Source organism: Humulus lupulus, chromosome 7 (assembly GCF_963169125.1).
Source record: "Humulus lupulus chromosome 7, drHumLupu1.1, whole genome shotgun sequence".
In the NCBI taxonomy this organism is placed as follows: Eukaryota; Viridiplantae; Streptophyta; class Magnoliopsida; order Rosales; family Cannabaceae; genus Humulus; species Humulus lupulus.
Genome location: NC_084799.1, coordinates 121,210,375 through 121,234,177, shown reverse-complemented (window position 1 = coordinate 121,234,177; position 23,803 = coordinate 121,210,375). Strand labels below are relative to the sequence as shown.

The following is a 23,803-nucleotide window of genomic DNA, read 5'->3' as shown; positions in this document are numbered from 1 at the left end:
CGATTCAAACACTATTTTAAACACACATCGTAACAGTCCCTGATTAGTAGGTTGTTACAACTTGGTATCAGAGCTGCCAAGGTTTAAGGGTTCCTGATGACAGATTGGGCATGTACACTCGTTGCTAAAGACAATCGAATTAGGGCTTGGTAACTATTAATATAGTTATGTGTGAAATTTCTTAAATTAAATATATATGCCTTACCTGCTTGTCTAATTAGGAAGCATGAGCTATTCTGATAGGGCCTGGCCCTTGATTGTTGTATGCATGTTAAAGATGTGCTTATTAGCACAATTATTACTTGTAAATGCTATAGAAATGCTTATTAGCTTAATTATTTCTCTTGAATGCTAGAAATGCTTAACAACATTATGTTATGTTTATGAATGCCAGGAATGAGCTTATTAACACTGCTGATGCTTGTGAATGTTAAGAACATGCTTATTAGCACCCTTATTGAACATGAATATGAATCGCCGTGCTTATTAGCATGATTGTATATGTGTGAACCTATTCACATGCTTATTAGCATTGTCAATGCATATGAATGCTTATTTGATCGGTTTTGGACCGTGGGTTAGCATGAAATAATATTATTATTGCCTGATGAGTCGAGTCATTGATTGTAGATAGACTTGGAAGTATGCTTCCAGGGCAGTCGAATGAGCCAGACGACGTTGAAAATCAGGTCGAAAATAATGACCAGGGTCAGAACCCTCTGCCAGTCCCTGAGAACTGGCAACAGATGCTTCCTGATATCCAAGCTAGGTTGCAGAGGCAGGAAGAAGAAATTCGCCAGTTGAGATAGCAGCAGGTTCTGGCAGGGAACGCTGCTTCAGTAGCACCATCTGCTACCACAGTATCGACTGTATAACAACAGTCAGAGATAGAGAACTGTTGGGAACTACTATATGAACGGTTTAGGAAACAGCACCCTCAGAATTTTGAGGGTAGCACAGATCCACTCAAGGGTGAGCAGTGGATGAGCATGATCACATCCATCCTAGATTTTATGAGGGTGGTGGGTTACGAGAGGGTGGCTTGTTCCATGTACATGTTTAAGAAGGATGCCCGAATCTGGTGGGAGGTGATGTCCCAGACTAGGGATGTAACAACAATGAATTGGGAAAAGTTCAAAGATGTGTTCAATGAAAAATATTATAATGGTGCAGTGAGAGCTGTGAAGGTAGATAAATTCAACAGTTTAGTTCAGGGAAATATTTTAGTAACAGAATACGCCCTGAAATTTGATAGACTAGCCAAGTTTGCTTTGGACTTGGTGCCTACTGATTTGACCAGGAAGGAAAGATTTCTTAGGGGGTTGAATTCTATGATAGACTGGAATGACATAATTATTATAGTACCTGGAGTGATGACATACGCTCAGGTAGTAGAGAAAGCCCTTACGGCAGAGGGCATTGAAAACAAGATCTGGCATAAGAATGTGACCAGAAGGGATACCAGGAGGAAGGGACCTCCCTTTATAGGATCTAGTAGGGGCGGAGGCCCTAGTCACTAGAAAAGGAAGACCCCAGATATTGTTTTAGCTTCAGGCCTCAATAGGAGGTCACATGATGTACAAATTGGCTGCCAGGGCAGCAATGAGGTCTGGAGAATGTATCCAGAGTGCACCAGATGTAGAAGATGTCATTTGGGAGAGTTTCGGGCAAAGGCTTGATTTTTATGTGGAATAGTGGGGCATCTCAAGAAAGATTGGCCAAGGATGAAGAAAAACACGGACAACTTGACTCCAGCTCGAGTGTTCGCACTGATGCAGGCAGAGACTAAGGCTAGTCCCTCAGTAGTGATAGGTCAGCTTTCTAGTGCTGGCACTTCTTATACTGTAGTGATTGATTCTGGTGCTACACACTCCTTTGTTTCTAGTACAATATTTGATAGACTGTGTAGGCCATGTGATTATTATATTGTTGGGTTTGGAACCTTATTGCCTACGGGGGAGTTGGTGGTCTCTAGGAGATGGGTTAGATCATTACCAGTGACAATGGATGGTAGAGAGTCATCAGTTAATTTGATTGAGCTAGCCATGAACGACTTTGACATGATTCTGGGAATGGACTGGTTAGTTAGACATGGGGAAAACATTAATTGTAAAAAGAAAATGGTAACCTTTGAACCTGAGGGTGAGGATCCCTTTGTATTTGTTGGCACTATGTATGGACCCCGTGTACCCATGATAGCAACATTGAGGGCTAGAGACCTACTGTGAGGTGGTTGCATAGGATACTTGGCCACTCAGATTGTGCTAGTGGGACCAGAAGAGACTAGATAGGCCCATTAATTTCTAGATGTGTTTCCAGAGGAGTTGCCAGGGTTGCCACCACAAAGAGAGATATAATTTGTTATTTAACTGGCACCAGGGAAACAACCAATGTCTAGGGCACCATACAGAATGGCCCCAGCAGAGTTGAAAGAACTGAATGTACAATTACAGGAGCTGTTAGACTTAGGTTTTATTAGACCCAATTTCTCACCATGGGGTGCGCCAGTCCTATTTGTGAAGAAGAAGGATGTTTCTCTGAGGATGTGCATTGACTACAGAGAACTGAATAAGTTAACCATTAAGAACAGGTATCCTCTGCCAAGGATAGATGACATGTTTGATCAGTTGCAGGATAAAATGGTATTTTCAAAGATAGATTTTTGATCTGGTTATCACCAGTTGAGGATCAAGGAGGAATATATACCAAAGATAGCTTTTTGCACCAAATATGGCCATTATGAGTTTCTCGTCGTGTCATTTGGTTTGACTAATGCCCCAGCAGATTTTATGGATCTAATGAACAGGGTGTTCAAGGATTATCTAGATCAGTTTGTGATCATCTTCATCAACGATATCCTAGTTTATTCGCAGTCGGAGGAAGAGCAAGAGCAACATCTCAGGTTGGTCTTCAGAGGCTAAGGGAGCACAGACTGTTTGCGAAGTTGTTAGGCTAATTTTAGCATCCTTTTTAAGTGTCTTTATCATTGTCCTTTTAATGGTTTATGTATTTTTGGAGCGGATTTATACTTCTTTTGCTTGATTTCAGGTCTAAGCATATGTTTTGGGCATTTGGAGTGGATTGTGGAGAAAATATGCTAAACTGAAGTATTATTCAAGTTTTTGCTGAAATTGTATTAGGGCTGCGACGCAAGAATTAGCGGCGCGGCGCTAATGCATGTTAGAGCCGCGGCGAGCCCTTTTCCAGAAACCCGAGATTTCGCAATTTCTGAGTAGAGCCGCGGCGCTGACGTCTGTACGCCTCGGAATTTTAAGGGCAATTTCATCATTTTGGGAGAAATATAGAAGGATGTCTTTATTTTTAATTGGGGATCGCAATTTTTTAAGGGAGAGACAGAAAGAAGGTCGAAAAAGAAGAAGAAGAAGAAGCGTGGAACGAGCGTGGGCGATCTGTGACAATTCCCAATCTAGTTTCATTTTCTTTTCTTTAATTTCCTATGTTATTGTTTATGTTTAGTTTGATTATGGATATGAATACTGAGATTATGAGCTAAACTCCTATTTAGGGATTTGATGGATATTGACTGAGATTATTCCATGGATTAATGCTATTTGATTGTTCTTTCTTCCTTGCTTATGTGATTTGTTCATCTTTGTGCTTAATACATGTTTGAGATTGATCACCTTAATCATGATTCATGATCCTAATATGAAATCTGAAAAGTGAATATTAGGAATGCTCTAAATGAATAAACATAGGTTTTTATGTGAAACGAAAGTATTCGCATAGCTTATGTGACTTTTAGATTATTGCTTAATGCGAATTGTTTGTTGTACTATCTCAGAGATGCAGTAGTTGACATGCAATTTAGTACCTTCATGATTTGAAAAGAGTTTAGGTGATTTTATATCTGTCATCTCATTGGAGGAAGAAGAATAGTTGACTAGTATTAACAATTGGGTAATCAAAGCAATTGAAATCATATTCCTAATTTCACATCCATTGTTAAACTCTTTTTATTTGTTGTTGTGCTTGTTGTGTTTTCTGCATTATAATTTTAAAAACCAAATTTTATTGTTGCCAAATAGAAATATAAATCCAATTTGGTTAGTACTTAGCTGCAATTCCCTTGGGTTCGACCTCACCTGTGTGAGTTACTACTTGTATGATACGTGCACTTGCGTGTAATAAAAGTAAGCAACAAGTTTTGGCGCCGTTGCCGGGGAATTGTTTAGTTGATATTACGTTAATTGGATTAAATTCTAATTTGGTTTTCTTTTCACTTTTTGCTAACTTGTTCGTGTCCAATTCTTCTTATCTCATCTTAGGTACCATTGGTTTATGCGACGTCAAGGACCAGCTGCAAGAGTGCCTGTTGATCCTGAGGTAGAGAAGACTTGCCGGAAAAACAGAAGAAACAAAAGGTTGGAAAGAGTTTGTACAAAGGATTGAGCAAGAGGAAGTTATGGCCAATAACAGTAATAATGGGGGTGCCATAGAAGACCAGGCTAATGGTCAGAATCCACCCGACCGTAGCCTGAGGGACTATGTGTTGCCAACAATGACGGGGGTCCAGTCTTGTATAAGACCATCTGCCGTAGATGCAAACAATTTTGAGATAAAGCCAGCCATACTTCAGATGGTTCAATCCACAGTCCAGTTTGGGGGACTACCCACTGAAGACCCAAACATGCATCTCTCTAACTTCATGGAGCTCTGTCAGACATTTAAGATGAATGGAGTTAGTGATGATGCTATCAGGCTTAGATTATTCCCATTTTCTCTGAGGGAGTGAGCTAAGAGTTGGTTGGTATCTTTGCCACCTAACTCAATCAATACATGGAATGATCTAGCGCTGAAGTTCCTCTCCAAGTTCTTCCCTCCAGCTAAAGCAGCTAAGTTGAGAGGAGAGATTAATAATTTTCATCAGTTGGATAATGAGGCTCTTTATGAAGCTTTGGAGAGATTTAAAGATTTGATAAGAAAGTGCCCGCATCACGGAATAGAGAAATGGATGCTAGTCCATAATTTTTATAATGGGTTGTGTGGTACTACTCGCACACTCATTGATGCAGCAACTGGTGGTGCGTTTATGAGAAATAGCGCCAATGAGGCATATGACTTGTTGGAGGAAATGGCCATGAATAATCAGCAGTGGCCAAGTGAAAGAAACTCTTCAAGGAAAGTGGCCGGTATGTATGAAGTGGATGCAATTTCGAAGTTGACTGCTCAAGTTGAGGCCTAGACTAAGCAATTGCAAGGCAATATAATAACAGCTCCAGTGCAACAGGCCCAGACTCTGTGTGAAGTATGTGGGGGCCCTCATGCCTATGAACAGTGTCAGTATGCTGATGTAAACAACATGCCTATGGAGCAAGCTCAAGCTATTGGGAATTTTCCTCGACAGAGCAACAGTAACCCTTATTCCAATTCCTTCAACCAAGGGTGGAGGAATCATCCCAATTTTTCTTGGAAGAATGATCAGCAAGGCCAATCTTCAAACCAACAACAATCATCCCAACAACAACCACAGGGGTTCTTTCAGCCGAGATTTAGGCCGCAGCAACAACCTCAATCACCCATTCATCATCAACAACAACAAAATTTTGGTGGAAATTCTAATGCTCAGTCAGATGTGTTAAACCAATTAATGGCTAAAACTCGGTCTTCTATTAGAAATCTGGAGACCCAAATGGGACAATTGGCTACTCTCATGGCTAATTGTGCCCAAGGTAACTTGCCTAGCACCACTGAAGTCAATCTGAAAGAGAATTGCAAGGAAATCACGTTAAGAAGTGGGAAGAATTACGAGGGACCAAGTGAGAAGCAGGCAGTTGAAGAAGTGGGTCAGGATCAACAGGCATAGGCACTGGTACAAGAGGAAAAGAAGTGCAGTGAGAAGAAGGATACTGAAGGTTTACCAACAAAAGAAGCTTCGCCACCAATTAGTATTGAGCATCACATAAAGATTCCCTACCCCCAAAAGCTTTGTAAGAACAACATGGACAAGAAGTTTACTAAATTCCTGGAAGTATTCAAGAAACTGCACATCAACATTCCATTTGCGGAGGCCTTAGAGCAAATGCCGAGCTATGTCAAGTTCATGAAGGACATCTTGTCCAAGAAGAGGAAGATGGAGGACTTTGAAACTGTGGCATTGACGGAAGAGTGTAGTGCTATACTACAAAAGAAGCTCCCTCCTAAACTGAGAGATCCTGGGAGTTTCACAATACCGTGCACTATTGGGAGAATTGAGGGAATAAATGCTCTTTGTGATTTGGGGGCTAGTATCAACCTGATGCCATTGTCAGTTTTCAAGAGATTGCAACTTGGAGAAGCCAAGCCCACAACTGTAACTTTGCAACTGGCTGATCGTTCGTTGGCACATCCAAGAGGGGTAATTGAAGATGTCCTTGTTAAAGTGGACAAGTTTATTTTTCCTGCCGATTTCATAGTTCTTGATATGGAAGAGGATAACAATGTTCCCATTATCCTTGGGAGGCCCTTCTTGGCAACAGGCCAAGCACTTATAGATGTTCAGAAGGGTGAGTTGAAGTTGAGAGTGCAAGGGGAAGAAGTTGTATTCAATGTGCTCAAGGCCATGACTTATACTGAAGCTAGTGACAACTGCTTTTCGATTGATGTAATGGGTAACTTAGTGGAAAAGAGAAAACTGATAAATGATCCTCTTGAGTTGAGCTTTGTTGAAGATAAAGCTAGTGATCAAGATGGACAGGAAGCTATGGAGTACGCAAAATGGCTTAATTCTTATGGGCCATTGAAGAGGAAATACTTTGAAGAGCTTGGGGCAGTGCCAAAAAGGTCATTGCCCTCAGTTGAGAAGCCCCCAGAGTTAGAACTGAAGGTGCTTCCTAACCATCTGAGGTATGAGTTTTTGGGTGAAAACAAGACACTTCCGGTTATAGTTTCAGCTTCACTTTCTGATGTGGAGACTGAAAAATTGTTGAGAATTTTGAGAGAGCACATGAAGGCCATTGGGTGTACTTTGGCAGACATCAAGGGGATCAGCCCCTCTACTGTTATGCACCGGATTTTAATGAAGGACGGAGTCAAACCAACCATAGATTCCCAAAGAAGACTCAATCTACCAATGAAGGAAATTGTGAGAAAGGAAGTGGTGAAGTGGTTAGATGCAGGGGTGGCTTACCCAATTTCTGACAATAAGTGGGTGAGTCCGGTCCAGGTAGTACCTAAAAAGGGGGGAATGACGGTAGTGAAGAATGAAAAGAACGAGTTAATTCCAACAAGATTTATTACTGGTTGGAGAATATGCATTGACTACCTCAAGCTCAACAAGGCAACAAGGAAAGACCATTTTCCCCTTCCATTCATTGATCAGATGTTAGACAGATTGGCGGGTCAGGAGTATTATTATTTTTTGGATGGTTACTCCGGGTATCATCAAATAGTCACTGCACCAGAAGACCAAGAGAAAACGACATTTACATGTCCTTATGGCACATTTGCTTTCCGAAGAATGCGATTTGGGCTATGTAACGCACCAGCAACTTTCCAACGGTGTATGATAGCTATTTTTTCTGACTTGGTTGAGAATTGTATAGAAATTTTCATGGATGATTTCTCAGTGTTTGGCTCGTCGTTTGTCCATTGTTTGAGGAACTTGGAGCTGGTATTGATTCGATGTGAAGAATCCAATTTGGTGCTTAATTGGGAGAAGTGCCATTTCATGGTTAGAGAGGGGATTGTTTTGGGACACAAGATCTCACAGGAAGGCATTGAGGTAGACAAAGTCAAGGTGTCTACTATTGAGAATTTGCCCCCTCCAGTTTCAATAAAGGGGATTCGTAGCTTTTTGGGTCATGCCGGTTCTACAGACAGTTTATAAAGGATTTCTCAAAGATCTCCAAGCCATTGTCTAATTTGCTTGCTAATGGAGTGCCCTTCAAGTTTGGAAAAGAGTGTATGGAGGCTTTTCAAACTCTTAAGGAAAAATTGATTTCGGCACCTATAGTCATTGCACCGAATTGGGAGCTTCCGTTCGAGTTGATGTGTGATGCAAGTGATTATGCTGTCGGAGCCATGTTGGGTCAACGAGTTGACAAGGTTCTTCGCACCATCTACTATGCTAGTAGGACCTTGAATGATGCTCAGTTGAACTATGCTACTACTGAAAAGGAGATGTTAGCCATAGTCTTCCCTAGTGACAAGTTCAGGCCATATTTAATCGGGAATAAGGTTATTGTGTACACAGACCATTCGGCGATCAAATACCTTATGACCAAGAAGGATGCAAAGCCAAGACTAATCCGATGGGTCCTTCTCCTCCAGGAGTTTGATCTAGAAATCAGTGACAAGAAGGGTACCGAGAACCTAGTAGCAGATCATTTGTCAAGACTGGAGTTAGAAGAGAGTTAGAATATGAAGGAAGTCCAGATAAATGATGAGTTCCCTGATGAGCAGTTGTTTCCTTTAAAGGAAAGTTTGATGGTCCCATGGTTTGCTGATTATGTCAACTTTCTAGCTGACACCTCCTGACATGACAAGACAACAATTGAAGAAATTCTTTTCCGAGGTAAAGCACTATTATTGGGAAGAGCCAATCCTCTACAAGCACTGCGCTGATCAGATAATTAGAAGATGTGTGCCTGAAGAGGAGATGTACTCTATCCTGAATCATTGTCATAGTTTGCAGTGTGGAGGTCACTTTGGTGGGACAAGGACTGCTGCAAAGGTTCTACAAAGTGGTTTCTTCTGGCCAACTCTCTTTAAGGATGCTCATGAGTTTGTCAAGGCATGTGATCATTGTCAGAGGAGTGGTAATATTTCAAGAAGGAACGAGATGCCTTTGACTGGTATTTTAGAAGGGGAACTGTTTGATGTGTGGGGTATTGACTTCATGGGTCCTTTTCCGTCATCATACAACAATCTGTTTATTTTGCTAGCTGTGGACTACGTTTCTAAGTGGGTGGAAGCGGCTGCAACTCATGCTAATGACGGTAAAACAGTTCTTACTTTTCTCCAAAAGTACATTTTTACCCGGTTTGGTACTCCTAGAGCTATTATTAGTGATGAAGGGAGTCATTTTTGTAACAAGCAATTTGAAGTGTTACTTGCGAGATATGGAGTTAGACATAGAAAAGCATTACCTTATCACCCGCATAGTAATGGACAAGCTGAGATTTCCAACCAGGAAATTAAGTTAATCTTGGAGAAGACGGTACAACGTTCGAGGAAAGACTGGTCTAAGAAGCTCGATGATGCCTTGTGGGCATACATAACAGCTTTCAAAACACCTATTGGTATGTCACCATATAGGTTTGTCTTTGGGAAAGCGTGTCATCTTCCAGTGGAGCTTGAGCATAGAGCATTTTGGGCCATGAAGACCTTGAACATGGACTTGGTAGCAGCTAGTGAGAAGAGGCTTTTGCAATTGAACGAGTTGGAGGAGTTTAGAAACGAAGCCTATGAGAACGCCGAGATTTACAAGGAGAGGACCAAGAAGTGGCATGACCAGAACCTTGTCAGGAAGGAATTTCAACTAGGTCAACAGGTATTACTCTTTAATTCAAGATTGAAACTTTTTCCGGGCAAGCTGAAATCGAGATGGTCAGGTCCTTTCACGGTATTACAAGTGTTTCCTTATGGCTTCGTCGAAGTACAAGTGAAAAGACTGGCAAGTTTAATGTAAATGGTCAATGGTTGAAGCTCTACTTGGGTGGTTAGTTTGATCAAGCCAAGTCCGCCATCCTCTTGGCGCCACAGTAAAGAGGAAACCAGCGTCCGGCTATATGACGTTAACGACAGCGCCATTGGGAGGCATCCCAAATTGTCTTTTGTTTTGCATTTTAATCTTTGGTTTAGAACAATTAGTATTTTTAAGTGTTTTTATTTCTTATTTTTATTATATTTGTGTAAATCAAAAAAGGAGAAAACCGTGAAAAACGTGAAAAGAAGAAAAAACAAATTCAATTAGGGCTGCGGCGCAGATTGTGGTGCCGCGGCGCTTAGGGCATTAGCGCCGTGGTGAGGTTCTTGACAAAGAACAACAAAAAATTGGAGTTGGATTAGCGCCGCGGCCCCTGTTCCTGCGCCGCGGCTCCTGGAGCACGAATATGCATTAGCGTCGCGGCGCTAGTGGATTGCGCCACGGCACTAACACGGGCCACCACTTATAACCTAAAAATTGCCCTATTTTTTTTTTTTTAGACCCTCCAAAATACCCCATCCGCCTCCCTTCATCTTCTCCGCCTCTCCTCCGCCCAAATCACCCTACAACCACCATAACCACCAATATTTCACTCATCTTTCATAATTTCTTCATCCCATTCCATAAAAATCACTTCCCCCATCATTTTCTTTGTTTCTTTTCACCTAATTTCCTCAAGAATACCATTTTTCCCACTCATTTTAACCCTAATCCGAAAATCCCATTCTCTTCCTCAATTTTTTTTCATTTCTCCAGCTTTGGACAACAATGGTGGATTATCAATGGGTTTCTCATTAATGTAAGTGATCTTGCCTCTCATCTTTTCAATTTAATGAGACTCCTTTGGTTATTGGAAAATCTAGTGTTAATTGGGTTTTATTATGGATTAAGTGGTGCATTTTGGATATTTTTGATATTGTGAAAAATTGGATTGGAGAATTGTGGTTTGTGAAGAAATTTTCTGATTTTGGGAATTGCTAAAAACAAGGGGAGGTGCTGCCAAAAATTCTAGTGATCTTACAAGTTTGTATTTTGGGAGTTATTTTACTCAATGGGTCCAAAGAAAGGTCCTGTAAATGCTTCAGGTGCTTCATCGTCTCGCCCTCCTCGTGTCTCCACAAGGGCAGATTATGACACCTCAAGATTTGTGAGCAAAGAGGCTCAAGAACGGTTTGTGGTGCTGTCATGGAAACCTATTCTTGAAGAAAGAGGTATGGAATTTAGTTTAGAACCCCTGGAAAACCAGCCACTGTATGAGCCTATTCGAGCTGAGATTGCTCGACGGCAGTGGGACCAGTTTGTTGACTGTAATGGCAAGGCTAATTACACGATGACATATGAATTCCTTGCTAATTGGCCAGAAAGAGAAAATAATACTGTCATGGTGCGGGGCAAGAAGATACCAGTTACTCTTGCAGCATTTAATCAGTTGTATGAGGTACCTGACTTTCCCATGGAAGAAGAAGAGCTGCGGGTACTGGGGGCCGATAATCTAGATTATGTTGACATTGCGGAAACATTGGGTTTTCCTGGAGCAAGAATTCATTTGAAGGATGGTGAGCCAAACTGTATGTATCGCTGTGAACTTAACCAAAGTGGCTCGTGCTTGGTGCTATTTTGTGAGTGCCCGATTGATTCCCAACAATCATTTGTCTGACATTCCTATTGACCGGCTCAAGGTGACATATGCTATTTTAAAAGGGTACAACCTAAACATTGGGAGGTATATTCGGGAAAGTATCAATCATATAATTCAGGGTACCACTACTGGCGGGTTGGGACATGGAAATTTCATTACTGAACTATGCGTTACGTATGGCGCACCTCAATACTTAACTGACATGAAGGTGCCTCCGCAAAAGCCAGTCGGGTTAGCCATGGTGAATCGCCTCATTCCGCCGCATCCCTATGATGCCCCGCATGTTCCGAGAGGGAGAGGTCACCACCGACAAAGGACCGATGATGGTGAGGATGAGCCCGAAGTTTTATGTGGTCACATGGATCCTGATATGCAGTGCACTCATGCTCAGTTGAATTACCTTATTCAGCAAAACATGCATATGCAAACGTATATGGGGGCAGCGGAGTGCTTATGATGCGAACCATATTCAGCAGCTGAATAATTTGGTATCTCGGTGGTCTTTGGATGAAGAAGATGAGAATTACTTTGCCCTATCACCGCGTTTCACTCCTTACGATCAACCACCGCCACCCAACCAATTTTGAGGGGTTGTCAAGTAAGTTTCTCTCTTTTCGGTTGTCATGTTCACATTGGGGACAATGTGAAATAAAGTTTGGGGGAGGGACTTACTTTTCTGTTTTAGTTTAGTTTAGTTTAGAAGAAAATTTGGTTGTTTACTTTTGTTATCTTCGTTGTTGTGTGTGTCAAAAGTTAAGCCGATGATACGTATAAATGCCGTTGTTGTCACTTGTAAAATGGAAATTGTGTTTAACCGTGTGCTTGATTTGATCACTCATTGGATTAATTTTGGTGCCTTTTGGAAATTTTAGTATATGTTGCAAATGTGAATAAGTGGATTATGCTATACATGTGTTACTTGGGTTTGAGGTATGAATTGATGAAAATGATAGAACTTGCATTGCTTTCCTTTTGAGACGAAATCATTGATGACATGTGTTTTGGAATATGATTTAGGCATTCTTTTGGAATGTTTGGGCCTTTCAAGCTTACCCTTATCACTATTATCCATAGTTTGCCTATTTGTGCCTTAATTTGTCTGATTGATTGTATAACCACTTCATTAAGCCAAATATGTACCAATTATTATTTTTCCTTGTCCTGTGAATTATGCCATAAGCTTAGAAATAAGTTTGGGGGAACGAATTGTAATTGGGTAAAAAAGGTATTGGTGTGAGTGGATGAACGATGTAATTTTTCGATTGAGACAAGTGTAAAATGTAAAAGTACTTGCAACATCACTAAATTTTGATATCTTGTTTAAAAAAAAAAGTAAAAAAAGTGAGTGATGAATAATTAAATAAAGTGATATTGGAGCATTGAGTATGAGTTCTCAATCGATAAGAAGTGGGTGAATTAGGGGATGGAAATTGAATGCAATGAGGGTTGTTTGATTGGTTTTTGATGTGCTTATGGTATAATGAAGCCTAAATGTCTTTTTATCTATCTTTACCTAAGCCAAAATGTTATGAACCTTTGAAGTCCTTTTGATTCCATAACATGTGTTGTTGACATTAGTGTAGAAAGGTAAGTGTTCAAGCGTATTGAATTTTGGTTAGTGGATTGTTGGAATGAGTGGGGCATGTATGGCGTTATCTAGTTATTCATTTGTTATTTGCAAGGTATAATCTAATTTCCAATTGACGCATTCAGATTAATTGTTGGAGTTTTTGAATTGAAATTCTGGTTGATCAACAGTTGAAGTTTTGTGAGTGATGACGGCGTAATTTAAAGAAGACTGGAGGCTTAACTTGTCTTGTCTGTTTGTTTTAGTTTAATGTGCCATTTCCTTACTCGAGGGCGAGTAAGAAGCAAGTTTGGGGGAGTTTGTTAGGCTAATTTTAGCCTCCTTTTTAAGTGTCTTTATCATTGTCCTTTTAATGGTTTATGTGTTTTTGGAGCGGATTTATGCTTGTGTTTGCTTGATTTCAGGTCTAAGCATATGTTTTGGGCATTTGGAGTGGATTGTGGAGAAAATATGCTAAACTGAAGGGTTATTCAAGTTTTTGCTGAAATTGTATTAGGGCCGCGGCGCTAATGCGTGTTAGAGCCGCGGCGAGCCCCTTTCCAAAAACTCGAGATTTCGCTATTTCCGAGTAGAGCTGCGACGCAGGAATTGGAGCCGCGGCGCTGACGTCCATACGCCTCAGAATTTTAAGGGCAATTTCGTCATTTTGGGAGAAATATAGAAGGAGGTCTTCATTTTTAATTGGGGATCGCGATTTTTGAAGGGAGAGACAGAAAGAAGGTCGAAAAAGAAGAAGAATAAGAAGAAGCGTGGAACGAGCGTGGGCGATCTGTGACAATTCCCAATCTAGTTTCATTTTCTTTTCTTTAATTTCCTATGTTATTGTTTATGTTTAGTTTGATTATGGATATGAATACTGAGATTATGAGCTAAACTCCTATTTAGGGATTTGATGGATATTGACTGAGATTATTCCATGGATTAATGCTATTTGATTGTTCTTTCTTCCTTGTTTATGTGATTTGTTCATCTTTGTGCTTAATACATGTTTGAGATTGATCACCTTAAGCATGATTCATGATCCTAATATGAAATCTGAAAAGTGAATATTAGGAATGCTCTAAATGAATAAACATAGGTTTTTATGTGAAACGAAAGTATTCGCATAGCTTATGTGACTTTTAGATTATTGCTTAATGTGAATTGTTTGTTGTACTATCTCAGAGATGCAGTAGTTGACATGCAATTTAGTACCTTCATGATCTGAAAAGAGTTTAGGTGATTTTATAATCTGTCATCTCATTGGAGGAAGAAGAATAGTTGACTAGTATTAACAATTGGGTAATCAAAGCAATTGAAATCATATTCCTAATTTCACATCCATTGTTAAACTCTTTTTATTTGTTGTTTTGCTTGTTGTGTTTTCTGCATTATAATTTTAAAAACCAAATTTTATTGTTGCCAAATAGAAATATAAATCCAATTTGGTTAGTACTTAGCTGCAATTCCCTTGGGTTCGACCTCACCTGTGTGAGTAACTACTTGTATGATACGTGCACTTGCGTGTAATAAAAGTAAGCAACAGAATTTCATGAAGTGTGAGTTCTGGTTACCTTAGGTGACTTTCCCGGGTCACATTGTTAGCAAAGATGGAATCAAGGTGGTCCCAGCTAAGATTGAAGCAATCAGGTATTGGCCAAGACCAAGGAATGCCTCAGAGATCAAAATCTTCCTTGGATTGGCATGTTATTACAGGCGGTTTGTGGAAGGGTTCTCAAGGATAGCTACCCCGTTGACAGAGTTGACATGTAAGAGCCAGACAATTTTGTGGATAGAAAGATGTGAGAACAACTTCCAAGAGTTGAAGCGGCATCCTAGATAGGGGGATGAAGCAGTTAGGGTCCAAGAGCTTTCCTATAGTCAAAGTCCTATGGAGTAATAGTTCTGAACGAGAGGCAACGTGGGAGTTGGAGGAGGACATGCAAGGCCGGTATCTGGAATTATTTGGTAAGTAAATTTCGAGGACGAAATTCTTTTTAGTAGGGGAGAATTGTAGAGTCCAAGAACTTTACTTAGCTAGTTAGATAGTAGTATTATAGTAATTATAGTATTATCTTTATGACTGGATTTTTGGTTCAGACCGGGATTTATTTGGACACTCATAGTAGTACTTATAGATTTTCTAAGTTTAACCTATAGTGTAGGAATATTAATTTTAACCTAAGGTTTGATTTTATGACTGATATTGAGGATAATATTTATTATACTATAGTGTTTAGATAAGAACCAATAGGAAAATAGCACATGTTATGTATGGGTTTAATAATGATTAAGTATTTTGAGGATATAATTTATTAAGGTTAAAATTTGAATACTCTAAGGTCAGTCAGCAGCTTTGAAAACATTTAAGGGCTTATTCAAGGCTGTTTACTCAATTCAAATTAAGCTAAAAATGTGTAATTTCGTGTTCAAATAATCAGCGTATGCCGATATATCGCAGCTATAAGGGGCGATATATCGCAGCACGAAGATACGAAAAACATGAAACGATGCACGACTGCCTCGGGCATACTGGCCCAGGCGATATATCGCCTACAGGGGGCGATATATCGCCCCTCTCAGCCTATTTTGAATGTTTTTGAAATCATTTTCCATTCAACCCTTCAACCTCTTGATAAGTCCAGCATCTTTTTGAATGAGTCTTCAGCCTCTGCTGAACGATAATTCAAATTATTTTCACTTTAAAAGCCATTATTTTTATTCAAGTTAAATGAAGATCTCTTCATTCCTAAACTCTATAAATAGGACCTAGTACCCAGCCATTATTCATCTTTTACTCTAAGTTCAGAGGCTGCAAGTTGCTAGGTGAGTGTGAGAGTGTAAACACTTGGGTTGGGAATCATAAGCTTGATCATCATAAGCTTATCAAAACACTTGGGAAGTAAGATTTTATAGCATTTCGGTTCAAGGTTTAGATCGGTCTTATAAGTCTTCAAGGTATCCCAAACTCTAGTTCGTTTCTGTACTTTTTCTTTAAAAGTTCTCATAGTCTTCTCCTCATTCTAACCTTATTCTTATTTTGGTTAGGAAATCTAAGTTCTTGAGCAAAAGGTTTTGGTAAGTATATTTTTAAAAGTATAGTTCCTTCATCTATTTCATCTCTTTTTCTTCAATAGACTCACCCTTTCATAAATGGTTTTTAGGAGTGTTCCAAAGTCCCAACTCTGTCCTCATATCCCGGTAACTTTGGTAAGGAAAATATGATAGAATTTATATGTTATATGCTTTTTATATGTTATCTTATGTTTTTATGTTATGAAATATGTTATGTTATGTTATGTATGTTTGTAGGCTTGGGCATATGATCCATATGACTAACAAGCCCCAAATGGATTATGGGCATATGACCTGCATAGCTAGTAGGACCCCACTAATCTAATGGGCATATGACTTGTTTAGTCTATGGGACCCCAAGTAATAATGGCCATTATAGTATGTGTATGATATAAGTGTTATGTTATGTTTTTATGTTTCTTATGGAATTTATGTATATGAACTATGTGTTAGATTTTTCCTTGCTAGGCATTAGGCTCATTCCTTTTTGTTTATATGTGCAGGAAAATAGTCTTAGTGGCGGGAAAGTTTCTTGGAAGCTTGGAGAATGTGTATTGAGGCGGAATGGATTCAAGAGCCGAGCGTTATGATTCGAGGATGTAGTTTTGTTTTTATGGTTTTTACATGTAGTTTTCCGCACTTGTTATGTAATCCCTTTTTATTTTAAATTATGTCTTGTTTTGTTTTTAAAACAATGGGATCCCATATCCTAACTTAAATTTTATGTAAGTTTAACTCTTATTTTTACAAGTTTCTTAATAAAGTTATGGTATTTTCACTTGTAAGTTTTATTAAGGATTAGTATGCATAGTTTTCGTTAATGGTCCAAAAGTATAGAGTAGTTGGGTCATTACAGTTGGTATCAGAGCAAACGGTTCCTTCACATGAAGTTATCCTCGATACACACACTCAAAAGCTCCGAATCTGACCGCCAAGTAAGTATTTAAGTTATAGTTATTGTGCTTATATGTATAGCTAACGATTTTTAATATTTATGTTTTCAGTTAAGTATGAACGGAGCTTTAACCTATCAGGATATTCGAGCCATTAAGGCTTTAAAAAGAATAAGGGAGCCAAGAAACACCGTAGGAGCACTAGAAAGAATCACTCGAAGATTGCTCTTGTTCCACAAAGAGATAGGTCACCTTCAAGAGTCTAAGCAAATAATGATGAGATCAACGGAACAATATGTATTAATAATTAGGCTATTTAAAGATTTCCATCCTGTAATAGCAGCCTTAGAAGAAATATGGGAAACCATGAATGATGAGGACGAACTGCCAGTAGCAATGCGATATTATTTCCTCTTAATTAGGTTCACTGCAAAATTAGAATTTCAGTTTTCAAATGAGCAAAAACATAGGATTTTCACAAACCTTCCTAGAGGACATTTTGATGCACATGAAAATGATGATTATGAGGAGATAGATGACGATATGCTAGATGAAGGATCGGATGTAGAAGATCCCGATTTTTAGAATAGTAGTTTTCATTGTTTGTTTTATTTCTTTCTTTATTTTATGATTGTAATAAGTGAAAACTATTTTCCAAATGAATAACATGTTATTTTATTATCATGTATGAGTTTTATTGTATTTTTGCAATCATAATAAGTAATAAATAAAATGAATAATGACTAAGTTCGGTGAGGGTTGATACAAATCAATGAACCAAGTTTCCTTATTGAGAGTTAGGGGGCCATAGTAGTGGGAACGATTTTACTGATCCCAGCCCTCCCTCAATATGGTTAACTTTGGAACAAAGATAAGTTTCGAGCCTGAGAATTAAGTCATATAGGATAATCAGAAACAGACTTAGAAAATAAAGATGGCTTGTTTTTCTAAGTATAGAAACCCACTTTAATAATAATAAAGACTTATATAATTTTTCATAAGAAGTCATAATAAATAGGTCCGAGATATGTTTGTTTTAGAATAAGTTTTTGCCTTAGAGCCTATTAGGTAAAGTTCTAACACGTTTCTTTCAACTGTTAGAACTTTGCTACGATGTCGCTCCGAAGATCTGCACGCACCAACGGAAATGCCTCCAACGCTGTTCCAGCAACCAATGAAGCCCCTCCAGTTCGCAGAAGCGGAGTGCGTGCTACTACCCGCCGCAACGCGCCGGCACCGCCAGCTGACAACACTGCAAAGATCGCTAGACTGCGACAGCAAGTCGAGGAAATTTTGCAGCAACAACGCCACAGGCTCAAACTCAGCCTCAGCCTCCGCCGCAGCCGCAGCCACAGCAAATGGCCCCAGCACCCCAACAAGTTGGTCCATATGGGGGATGGCCAGTGACGAATTACGCGCCATATCCAGTACCAAACATGGAGCCAGTGTATGAGAGGTTCCGCAAGCAGCACGCTCCAAACTTCGAAGGGACTACAGACCCCTTTGAGGCAGAAGAGTGGCTAAGGAATGTGGAGCCGATTCTGACACACATGAATCTCAGTAATGCGGACCGCATATCCTGCGTCTTGTCTTTGCTCAAGAAGGATGCCAGGATATGGTGGGACTTGGTCCAACAATCGCATGACGTTGCCACCATGACATGGACCCGATTTGTGGAGCTGTTCCATAAGAAGTACTACAATTCGGTTGTACTCGCTACGAGAGTTGAGGAGTTCGCCAACTTGAAGCAGGATACTTTATCAATGGCGGAGTATGCTTGTCAGTTCGACCGCTTAGCAAAGTTCGCATCGGAGATGGTTCCAACCGATTTTCTGAGGGTGAACAAATTTGTTAGAGGACTTCGACCGAAAATCGAGATGGGGGTTAAGTTAGCAAACCTGGGAACCACTACATATGCCGACGTTCTTGAGACGGCAATCGAAGTAGAAAGGTTGCAGGCCAATGTAAGCAAAGAAGAAGCCAGTAAGCCTGAACCTAGACAGCAGAGTCAACCTCAGACCAGTCGGAACAACAACCATAACGGCAACAATCAGTCCAACAACAACGGTAACGGCCAGAAAAGACGGCATCCGGATAACAAGAAATTCGACAGCGATAAGAGGGCACGTATGAATAATGGGGGAAATAGGCCGGGCTACGTGGAATACCCACCATGTGCTAAGTGTCAGAAGAAGCATCCTGGAGAATGCCGCGCAAACACCAAGGAATGTTTTAACTGTGGTCAAGAAGGGCATCGTAAAAGAGATTGTCCTCAGTAAAAGCCAGAAGGGAAGAAGGACGACAAGATGGTTCCAGCTAGGGTTTTTACCTTAACCCAAGGAGAGGTTGATGCTAGCAATAAGGTGGTCACAGGTCAGGTTTCTATCCTCAATAACTTATGATTCTGTATTATTTGATTCGGGAGCCACTCATTCGTATATCTCGTTAGGAATGATAGAAAAACCAGACAAACCTTGTGAAAGATTTAGAACTAGGTTTGTAACCGAGTTGCCTTCGGGAAAAGTAGTTCTATCATCACGGATAGTACGAGGCGTACCGATCAAGATTGAGGACATAGAACTAGAAGGAGACCTGATAGAACTGGTGATCAAGGACTTCGTAATACTAGGCATGGATTGGCTATCACGGCATGGCGCAACCATCGACTGCAAATGCAAGAAGGTGATGTTCGAGACTCCTGATGGACAGAGACTATGCTTCATGGGACATACTTCAGGATTACGCACCCTGTTAGTATCATCTCTCAAAGCTCAGAGAATGATGGAGAAAGGATGTCAGGCATTCTTAGCCAACATCACGAATGTGGAAAGGGAGACACCACTTAAGGTTGGAGATGTCCGTGTTATACAAGAATTTCCAGAAGTATTTCCAGATGACTTGCCAGGAATGCCGCCAACTCGAGAAATAGACTTCACGATAGAATTAGTACTAGGCCCCGAGCCTATATCTAAGGCACCATACCGGATGGCACCTACGGAACTCAAGGAGTTAAAGACGCAGCTACAAGAACTCCTAGACTTGGGTTTTATTAGGCCAAGCCATTCACCATGGGGAGCTCCGGTACTATTCGTGAAGAAGAAGAACAGAAGTATGCGGATGTGTATAGACTATCGTGAGCTGAATAAAGTAACAATTAAGAACAAGTATGTTGACGCGGTTCTTCGGCAACAGGTAATTAAGAGAAGAAGATAAAGAGATTAGTACTTAAAAGTAGAACCGCCGCAGATATGAAATCTTTGTGAGAAGAACTAGGTGACCCTAAACACGTTTTTTAAGTGGTTCGAAGGTTAAAATCCTTCTACTCCACTAGTCAATATTATTGATCTTTTCTGGGTAATTGGTTTACAAAATATATAGTTCTTACAAGACTATTTTTTCCCCCCCTATCAATTCCCAGGGTCTCCATATTTATAGGAGAAGGCACCTGGAAATTGGTAGGGAGGTCATCCCGTGACCTTACCATTTGTCATATCAAGTCTGTGATATTCATGATTACTTCCTAAACCTGACACACAAGTGTGGTCTAATCAGTATGGAAGGAGATAATGGGCCGCACGGCCCAACCCATCCGTGGGTGTCTGAATACGCACGTTCCTGCGGCGTGTCCGAGAAGTCAGGGGGATATCGGACACGTGATGGCAGGATTATGCACGTTTATCTTGCGTGTTGACCTCCCATAGGGTCAGAGCTTCCTGAGAAGCTCGCTACCGGAGCAATCCATAACCCGAGCTGATCCTTCAGTGGTCGTCGGATGTTGTTCCCAGCTCCTGGAACAACAAGAAGGAGCAGGAAACTCCATCCTGAAGATAAAGCCTCTGGCCTGTGGGAGCCTCGGGCTAAATCATGTTTAGTCCGAGGATCGTCCTGCTAAACAGCCCGTGGGAAATCCAGGGCGTACATCTGCCCCCCAAGCTCCTGCTCGTGGTCCATGACGTCAGACATGGGAGACCACAGTTGGAGCTTTTAGACTTCTCCCACAACCCTTCGCATTCCATGCTTTTCGCATGCGTCTGATACGTGGAACGCCGCGGGTGGCGACGGTACATTCTACGAGAACTGCATTAAATGGCCTAGCCTACTGTCCAGCCGTCGTTTCACATTTCGAGTGGAGGGTCTCCCAGGAGCCTTTTACACGTGATCCCCCCTTGTATAAAAAGGGGGTGGTCATCCCACGCACGGACCACCTTACCATTCAGAACCTCTCAAATTTCCTTCTTTTCTCTCTGACCTTCCGAAGAGCAAAACCCTCATTTCCATTGCTCTCATCTTCTCCGTTCACAAAGCTTAAGCGTGCGAGTTCCTTCAAGGCCTTGGAGACTACTGTGCCAACGAAGCCCCTACCCGCGCAGCAACCTCGCTCACCATCCAACCCTACACTGTAAGTCTTCTGTCCCCATTTATTTTTGAAAGCATGCCACTGTAGCCTAGGTAAAAATTTTTACTGTAGCCACATGCAGAGGTTTTCTGGGTCGCGCGGATATGGAGGGTGATGGCCCTTCTTTGATTAGGGCACATTTGCCATGGGACATCGCCTTAGAACATGGGTTCCATGATTCTTTCTTAGGAACAATTTCTGGTAGGATCCGTAGGAACTTTGGGTGCAAAAACCGGGTAGCTTAGGGAATACGCCTTAAAAGCGGTTTTGCCACGCCTTGCCTGTTGAAACTTTCCCCCCAAGGCAAAAAAAATTTTTTCTTACTCTGAGCCATCTGACACACGAATTCCGAGTAATCTGGGATCTGTTGAGGGCATAGGCGCGTGTTCCTTGGAACGCGTGGCACCACTCTCCACGGGCTGGGCTTACCCCAGCTCGTGTACTTAATGCTTGCCTCACTCTCCTGCTTGGGTCGCCTTTTCTAAAGTGTTTTCTTTTGCTCGATAGGCGACCAGATGGCTCCAAAGAGAAATCTGCCACAGAAGAATGTGGGAAGTTTGGCCTCCCAGAAGGATAAAGGAAAGGCGGTGGTGACCAGCTCGCCAATTCCTCACTTTGGACCGGCAGTGGAGAAGCAGGCCGAGGTGGCTCCTGACGCGTTTTTCGAGGCGGAGAGAATCGTCTCGAAGATAACCAGCCAGGCAAAGATCACCAAAATCTTCCTTAACCACAATATTCCTCTGGGGAAGACCTCCGTGATCGCTCGACCTGCTGCGGATGGGGAGAGGAGCTGCACGCCGCTCGACGAGTCGTTCGCGGCCTGGAGCGGGGAACACTTCAAGGCAGGGGCCTTCCTCCCCCTGGATCAGTATTTTGCTGATTTTCTGAACTACGTGGGGTTGGCCCCATTTCAGCTCCCCCCCAATTCCTACCGTCTGCTGGCGGGATTGAGGTATTTGTTCCAAAAGCATGAGTGGGAGGTCCCCACTCCTGCTGATATCTTGTATTTCTTCTGCCTCAAAGCCAGCCCGGACCAGCGGGGGCGAGGCGACGGGTTCTATTACTTAACCCGCTTCCCTAACACAGCAGTAGTGATCGAGCTGCCGAGCCATCCAAACGACTTCAAAGACCAGTTTTTTATGTCTACTGGGTTCCGAAACTACGATCATCATTATTTCAACCGCCCTCGTAAGTAATCCTCCATTTAGCTCGCCTTTTAACGGTTATCTTATTTTAGCCCGTCCCTTATTCCAATTCTGATTTCGACCAACCTTGCAGCCATCTACTCGAGGACCGAAAAGTCCGTGACCCTCGGGGGTCAATACGACACACTGGCGAACCTGCCTCCCAGTGAGAAAGACTACCGCGTGCTCGTGACGGACGAGACGATGGTATTCTGCAAGCTGATTTTCCCAAATCAGACTTTGAATTTGAAAAGGCCCCGGGGGCCTCCCCCAGCCCGCGACAACAGGCCGATCGTCGCGGAGGAGGTCGCAGATGACGAAGGCGAGGAAGAAGGTGAGGAAGTTCCTCTGGTGAGGAACAGGAAGCGGAGCTTGGAGGTCGCCCAGGGGATGATCGAGGAGAGGGCCCAATCCGGAGCAGCCGCGGGTCCTTCCGGTCAAGGTAACTTTTACTTATTTAAGAACGTAGATAGGGCCACTGCAGACCCCCGGCTGGTTAGGTTCAACCCTAGGCAGCTCGTCCATCGTCACCCAAGGAATCCGGACCTGGACACGCTTATGCTCCACTGCGTTGACCAGCTCGTGCTGGACAACCAAGAGAGTCGGCCCAAGGGTACCGTAGTAGTAGATAATACCCTAGCCTTTAGGTCGGCCATTTTTTAGGAGTACGGGACCAATTTACGCACGTGGCCTGCGCTCCAGAGGGGCGTCTACGCTCCGGGGATTAGGCAGTACGTAGAAGAGTCCAGCCCCGATTCAGAACCGGACCTAGAACCTTCGCCAGTTCGTGAGATAATCGTCCTAGGCTCTTCCAGCTCGGGGGGTAGGGCTCCCTTAGTATTTGCTTTCTTATTGCCTTTATTTCTGTATGATTGCTGATAACCGTGTTTTTTGCTCTTTGGCAGAAGAGATGTCTCAGCCCGGGAATAGTCTGCGGGGCGTTGTGTTTGGTGGGAATCCCCCAGCGGGGCCGAGGTTAAAGAGGCTTCGCGAGTCCAAGAGCTCGACCGGGGTCTCCACCAAATCCCCAGCTACGGAGAAGGGGAGAGACCCGTCATCCCAGGTCGCGGGGGCGAACCTCCCTGTCGCCAGGACAGGACCCATGCATCCGCCACCCCAACGATCTCCACTGGCCGCCCAGGACGGGGTAATAGAGGTCGGGAATCAGGCCGCGGTAGCCCCGGACGTGCGTATCCCGGTCGACCCCCGGGCTCTGGAGAAGATGCCCGAAGCATTCCGGGGTACGGTGTACGAGTCGGCCAGCTACGCCGTCAGCCACTATTACAATATCAGGGAGAAGGAGCTCCGGGCCATCGAAACAACGAGCCCGGTCCGAGTTATAGAGTCCGCTATGGACATGACTTTAACGGTAAAGTGCCCCCTTCTTTTAAGGCTTTGAC

The 23,803-nt window shown here is 42.1% G+C and overlaps 1 non-coding gene across 1 annotated transcript; it reads right to left on the bottom strand.

Annotated features, from left to right (window-relative positions):
* Nucleotides 1-4,858: 4,858 nt before the first annotated feature.
* On the bottom strand, nt 4,859-4,965 carry LOC133793200 (small nucleolar RNA R71). Its single transcript, XR_009874656.1, has one exon. It is a non-coding gene; the product is annotated as a small nucleolar RNA R71 (small nucleolar RNA).
* Nucleotides 4,966-23,803: the final 18,838 nt, after the last annotated feature.